Source organism: Camponotus vicinus, unplaced genomic scaffold (assembly GCF_025532165.1).
Source record: "Camponotus vicinus isolate PSW18456_S1 unplaced genomic scaffold, iyCamVici1.0 SCAF_3, whole genome shotgun sequence".
NCBI classification, from domain to species: domain Eukaryota; kingdom Metazoa; phylum Arthropoda; class Insecta; order Hymenoptera; family Formicidae; genus Camponotus; species Camponotus vicinus.
Window position 1 is genome coordinate 7,380,009 of NW_028141967.1, and position 6,432 is coordinate 7,386,440.

A 6,432-nucleotide genomic window follows, 5' to 3' on the forward strand; every position below is an offset into this window, starting at 1 on the left:
TGTTATTTACTTTTGTATTAATTTTATGTACTTATTTGTGTAACACGTGTGAATCGAATGTGTGAACGAATGTGAGCGCAAGTATTTTCTACCGCTGTCTGAGATGCATCTGTAACGTACACTTTCTTTGATGTGAATAAGACCATAAATGCCCCCTTCTTAAAGCTAGAAATGTTTCCAAGTGTCTGCCTTATGCTTGGTCCACAACCTTGCTTTAAGTAACGGAGTCGTAAGAAACTAACCAATCGTATTCAATTATTCTTCTCACATTCAACTATGGTTGGTTAATTTCTTACGACTCTGTCACTTAAAGCAAGGTTGTGGACCAAGCATTATGTCTCGGGATAAAATGGACACAGATTTGTTGGTCTTGATTGGTTAGTAAAACTAGTGAATAAAGGCAAGTATCACAATCTCTTAGAAAAAAAGTTTCTAAATTATCCTTTTTAACTGTTCTTGAGATTTGGTTTTATGATTTTGTTCCAATATTATTTAACAAAATTTTTCGACTTTACGACTATCAATTGCACATTGTTTCTAATAAAAAAACTTTCTTGGAAGTTTCAATCGGTTGATTCAGCTTCAATTTTGGAAAATTCAATTATACAGGGTGTTCGGAAATTCAATCGACAAATTTTCAGAGATTGTCGGGGGGCACCATAAAAATCATTTTTTGCAAATGAACCTGGGGTCGGAAACGTGTCATTACATCGCTAAGGCATACGGAGTGTTCGAAAGAGTCGGGACCTCGAAATATCACAAAAAATAGATTTTACAAAAAATTGTTTCAAACAAAAGTTGTAGGGTGTAAAAAGGTCTATTTACTGGCGCCATGTGTTTGACCTTGGATGGCGTCGCCAAGGTCACGACAAGGCTACCTTGAATTTTTGAAATGGAACCCTCCACTTTTTATTGCATATTCTTATAGCCCTTCTCGAGACCTTTTCAAAGCACTAATTTTACCAACTTTAAGTAAGCCGTTTCGAAGTTATTGAAGTTATAAAGTTTTTCCTGATAAGTCGACGACTGTAGCTATCGTATTATTATCCGCGAATGAAGGTAGAAGTGGTAAATGATGGTGGATCTACTTTTATAACTGACCGATGCGTATGATATTTTGGGCCATTTTTTATTACAGACATTCGAGCAAATAAAAACCTTCATTTTTTTGTAGACTTGAGTCTGTACTCCAAATAGTACTGTTGTGCACTGTTGTTAAAGCACGTATCCGATTGAAATCATCATCTAGAAAATAAAGTATTTTATTTCTGATTTCTGATATTATTTCTTTCTGACCAAATGCGACATGGAGCGATACTCTTGGAACGAGTATGCTGACATGATTGCTGTTTATGGAGAGGCCCATTATCACGGGCGTGACGAAACTTCTATTTTTTGTGATATTTCGAGGTCTCGACTCTTTCGAACACTCCGTATGCCGTAGCGATGTAATGACACGTTTCCGACCCCAGGTTCATTTGCAAAAAATGATTCTTATGGTGCCCCCGACAATCTCTGAAAATTTGTCGATTGAATTTCCGAACACCTTGTATAATGTCGATGTTTTGCAATGAAATGCAGTATGCCTTGTTGTTTGAAAATAGAAGCTCCTATTGTTACTACGGATTATGTTGCTCTCGACGCTAATATTATCCTCGTTTAATATTTTTAGATTTATTTGTTATTTAGTTTTTCTCTTTTAAATTCATAATTGGCGATTAATACAATCGATGTTATTGCAGTAAGTGTTAAATGGTTTTATGACTTACTATTTGTAATCTAATATAAAACCCGCAATATATTAGTGCTATTTCATATATTGTACAAATATTTATTTGGATCACACATAATAATGTATTATTATATATAATACAAAATATTGAACTTATTTTGAAAATCATTTTCATTTTGTCGAGAATCTATAAATACATAAATACATAAATACATAAATGCAAGATAGAATTTGTGATAAATTTATTTCAAATTACAAATCCTATCAATTGCTTCAATGTACTTGGCTAATTAATGATTGATTTCATATTTAGTTTTGATCTTTTTTTAGGAAAATTATATATATTTTTTGAGGGAAAATTTTTATAAATTATTTTTAGGGATATTTTTTTATTAAACGTTTTGTTGCATATAAGGTGGAATATTTTTTATGTACTTGGCATACTTTGTAAAATAAAATAAAATAATGTTTTATATTTAATGACCTTTTTTGATGTTAATTTTGATATTAAACAAATCTTTTTAAACAGTAATTTTTTGAATAGATTTGATATTTCTTTTTGAAAAAATAATTGATTAAGGGTTATTATGATCTTAATATTTTGTATTAGAATATTTAATTTTAATTAGAATAAGGATGTGCTGTTAAAATATATGTATATTGATTATCATGAGGAATTTTTTATATATAGAATAAAATGAAATAAACATATACTTAAAGATAGAAAAACTTAATTCATTTAGAGAATATTTACAATACATAAAATATCGTTGCTAATAATATACTATTACACTTACAGTGATGAGGATTATTCCGATTATTATTAATGCAAAAGTGCTAATGCTTATAACGAACAATGCAAAGGGGCGAACTATAGTAATCACTTCTTTTGCATATCTAAAATAAATATATTGTATAATCTTTTTAAAAAGTAAATTTTAATAAGTTAGAATTTAAATTTTAATAAGTTAGATTCTTATGTGTTAGAAAATTTTGTTAGAAAATAGATTTATGAGATTCAATTTGGATCCAACCTAGATAAACTCTAACAGGATTATATTTTAGCTTTAATTAAAATATTTTCATGTAATTAAAAAAAAAGTTTCTAATAAAATTAATATCTTTTAAATCTCACTTTAATAATTTTTGATGTTTTTGAATACATTGCATTAAATCATGGATATCTACAATTGCTCGTAATTCTTCGCTTAATAACTTAAATCTCACTGATGTAAACCAAAGCAGTAGAGCTATGAAAATGTTCATACATATTTGGGAAGCACATTGCATGCACATAAAAGCCTGATATACGAAGATAATAAATTTTATCGTTGATGGTAAATATTGAACGGATATTCAGCGTTTGTCGGAAATGATCGATCGAGAGCAGCAGGTCCAGTAATGATCACAATAGTAGTTAAGTAGACTCAGAGGATAGATCCACCATAGAAATAAATGCATTTGTCAATATATTGTTGAACAATTGCTTCTTCATGAGACTTAAGTAATTCACAGAAATTTTCCATTTCTGTATGTAAATATGTCTGTATGAAATTGATCAATTTTGTTTCACATGTATTGTAGAAAAGAAATTAATAATAAATATTATTTCATCTGATATTTTATTCTATTAAATATATATTTATTTATTTTACTGTTGTGTAAAGCGACAGACTCGAGTCTTTTATTGGCTAAACATTTATTATTTAATCTCACTAGACAGCGAACTCTGCTGATTGGTTCGACCAATGATAATAAGCCGGCATGTGGCGCTAAAAGTAGTTTCTTTGTTCTTACCCTTTTTTTTTTGTAGTTCTGTTGTACCTTTGATTATATACTTTTCGTTGCCTATTCTTAAGATTGTACGCTTTTACTTAATAAAGATTAATAAATATATAAATATACAATATTTACATATATTTATTTAATTACTTGTAGACGATAAGAATTAATTTTACAGGATACAATATTAAATATAACGTGTATAGTAGAACACATAATCATTATCGATTGTGCTATAATGAGAGGATCATCAAGGTAATTTCTAATTGTATTATATAGTCCAACAGTTATACCCAAAGTTAAAATCATACACAAATATTGATACAGTTTTACACAGACTACTTTAAACTTAAGTGTATTTGCTGGGAGAGGCCAACAGCAAGTTATAAACAAACTTAATCTTATGGTGGCGATCACATTTTTTAATAGCGTTACGTTTTTCCACATGATTAAATGCACATACGCATTTGTTGCGATATATATCAAAAGATTTCTTACACAAATTTCAATGATGTGATAAGTGGATGTATCGTAAAGAAAACTTTAGCACGAAAAATGATATACGTTCTCGCACGCTTCGATTTCACATCTAATATACATCTGTAATAAGATTTTCATGAAATAAGCGGTACAATAGTACGTATATAAGTAGAAAGTAAAATATAGTAAATCTATAATTCACTTCGCATTTCTGGAACATTCTAAAATGGTTGCAAAAGAATGGTAAGGGTAAAGAAATATGGTAAGGATATCATTAATTTAATACATAGTTGGAATTCTTTCTTAGAATGTAGGATTTTTATTAAAAACGAAAGCTTCAGAATATTATTTTCTACATTTATCTGTGTAATATTATGAATATAAAACTGGGAGAATCATGAAAAGCTATGGATTATGCAAATTATGTAAATTGGAGTATGTGATATAAATTGAGGAATCGTTACTACTAACATGCAATAGTTTTAAACAATACTTACTCGTGCGATAAAGTTTTCCACTATAACCTCAGTTTTATTTGAAATGCTTTGAAAATCAAGACATGTGTGTAGTCTTGTTGTATTACAATAATACTATAATTACATTCAATAACTTCAACGCAGAAAGCGTTGTCTTTAATTATTTTTTATTCCCATTCTTTTTCAAAAACTAGAAAAGATTAATGTCTTTTTTTGATTATTTTATAATTGTTATGAATTATGTGAGGAGTTATATCATATATGAATAAAATGATAGACAAAAACCAAAGGTAAATTCAATAGATTATGGGAAATTTTAAGTTATAAGACTAACTTGAACAAAAATCTATAATAATTGTAATATTATATAATTATTATGTAACATAATATTATATGCACATACATATAAGAGATATGATTAAATAATGACATCTATGGGACAATAATATTTTTCTATGTACTATATATTTTCTAAATCACGATTTTCTAAATTATGATAAAGATGATATTTTTTAGCATTAATTTTCCTCGCATAAAATTACTTCGCTACATATATTATATTATATGAATATTATATATTTTATTAGGAAAGAAAGCACTTCTTTACGAGCAGTTATGTGTAAGACTAACATGAAAATATAAAACAATGACTAAATTAATACAAATATCTTTCGACAAATTATTCTTTCGCGTGCAGCATATAATACATCAGTGAAGTTATGAAATATTCAATGAGAGATAATGTGTGTTGCGTATTCAAGTTGCGTAACAAGTAAAAATGTTTTTATAGTATCTATAATTTAAACAAAAACAAAAATTTTAAATAATAAATTAAATTAAAATTTCTTTACGATATCCAAAGTGTGCATATTTTAAGAAAACTATTATAGATAGATAGATAGATTTATTTATTTCTTGCTTTTCGGCATTGAAAGAGGTTTTACGTAAAATATACAATGTACATTGCTGACTTTATAATATGCTTATACAATGTTGGAAAACTATTATAACCAAAACATATAAATTATATTAGTTTATTTATTATTTTACATGTATATTTTTTAATTGTTGTTGTAGGTGAAAGAAATTTCTCCGCTTATCGAACTTAAACACACATTATATCTCATCGTGTATGTTACATGCATGTAAAGTAATAATTTTATCGATGTATGCTTAGTGTGAAAAGATATATGCAGAGAAAAATAACAATATATTACACTGAAATAGTGTATGATATTTAATAGTATATGATATTTTTATTAATATCAATTTCTGTGTTTTCCTGTTTTTAATGTTCGTGAGTTATAATTTTAAGAAAGAAAAATTTTACAGAGAAGGAGAACTTCACAGAGGAAATTTATTGTATTTACACAATTATATTTTGAAAAGTGTCAACACATGTGCATGAGAGTTTGGATTAAAACCGAATTAAGATTAAAGATAACTGATGATTCCATGCGAGAGCAACCTCCTAACAACGCGTAGATCCTAAATTTAATTTCGGTCTTTATTTTTTATTCCTTATACTTTACAGAGATTTTTTCTATTCGATAAGAGAAAGATTAAGAACAACATAAGAAACATGAAAAAGAGAAATATTACAAGAATTATATTTATATATAAAAATAATAGATTAAAAATCGAATGCAATTGGCAACGAAAACTCAGTATTATCATTAATGATCAGATGAAGTATCATAGTCAACATCATTATATTGCAATTTTATCCGACAATTATATCTTGATTATAATTTATAACTTTAAGCTCTTGAATTTATTGTTTACAAAATAAAAAAATTATGGTCATTTTTTTATATTAAAAATAGTCCTCTCTCTCTCTTTCTGTACTTTTCTTAAATGTATTTAAAAATATAAATTTTTCAATATTTTGTACGTTATATATTTTTCTTATAATATATAGAAGATTGTAATTATCTGAAAATTTAAATCTAATCTATATAA

The 6,432-nt window shown here is 27.3% G+C and overlaps 1 pseudogene; it reads right to left on the reverse strand.

Moving 5' to 3' along the window:
- Positions 1-2,863: 2,863 nt before the first annotated feature.
- LOC145968386 (uncharacterized) lies at positions 2,864-3,961 on the reverse strand (annotated as a pseudogene).
- Between the last annotated feature and the right edge of the window lie 2,471 nt (positions 3,962-6,432).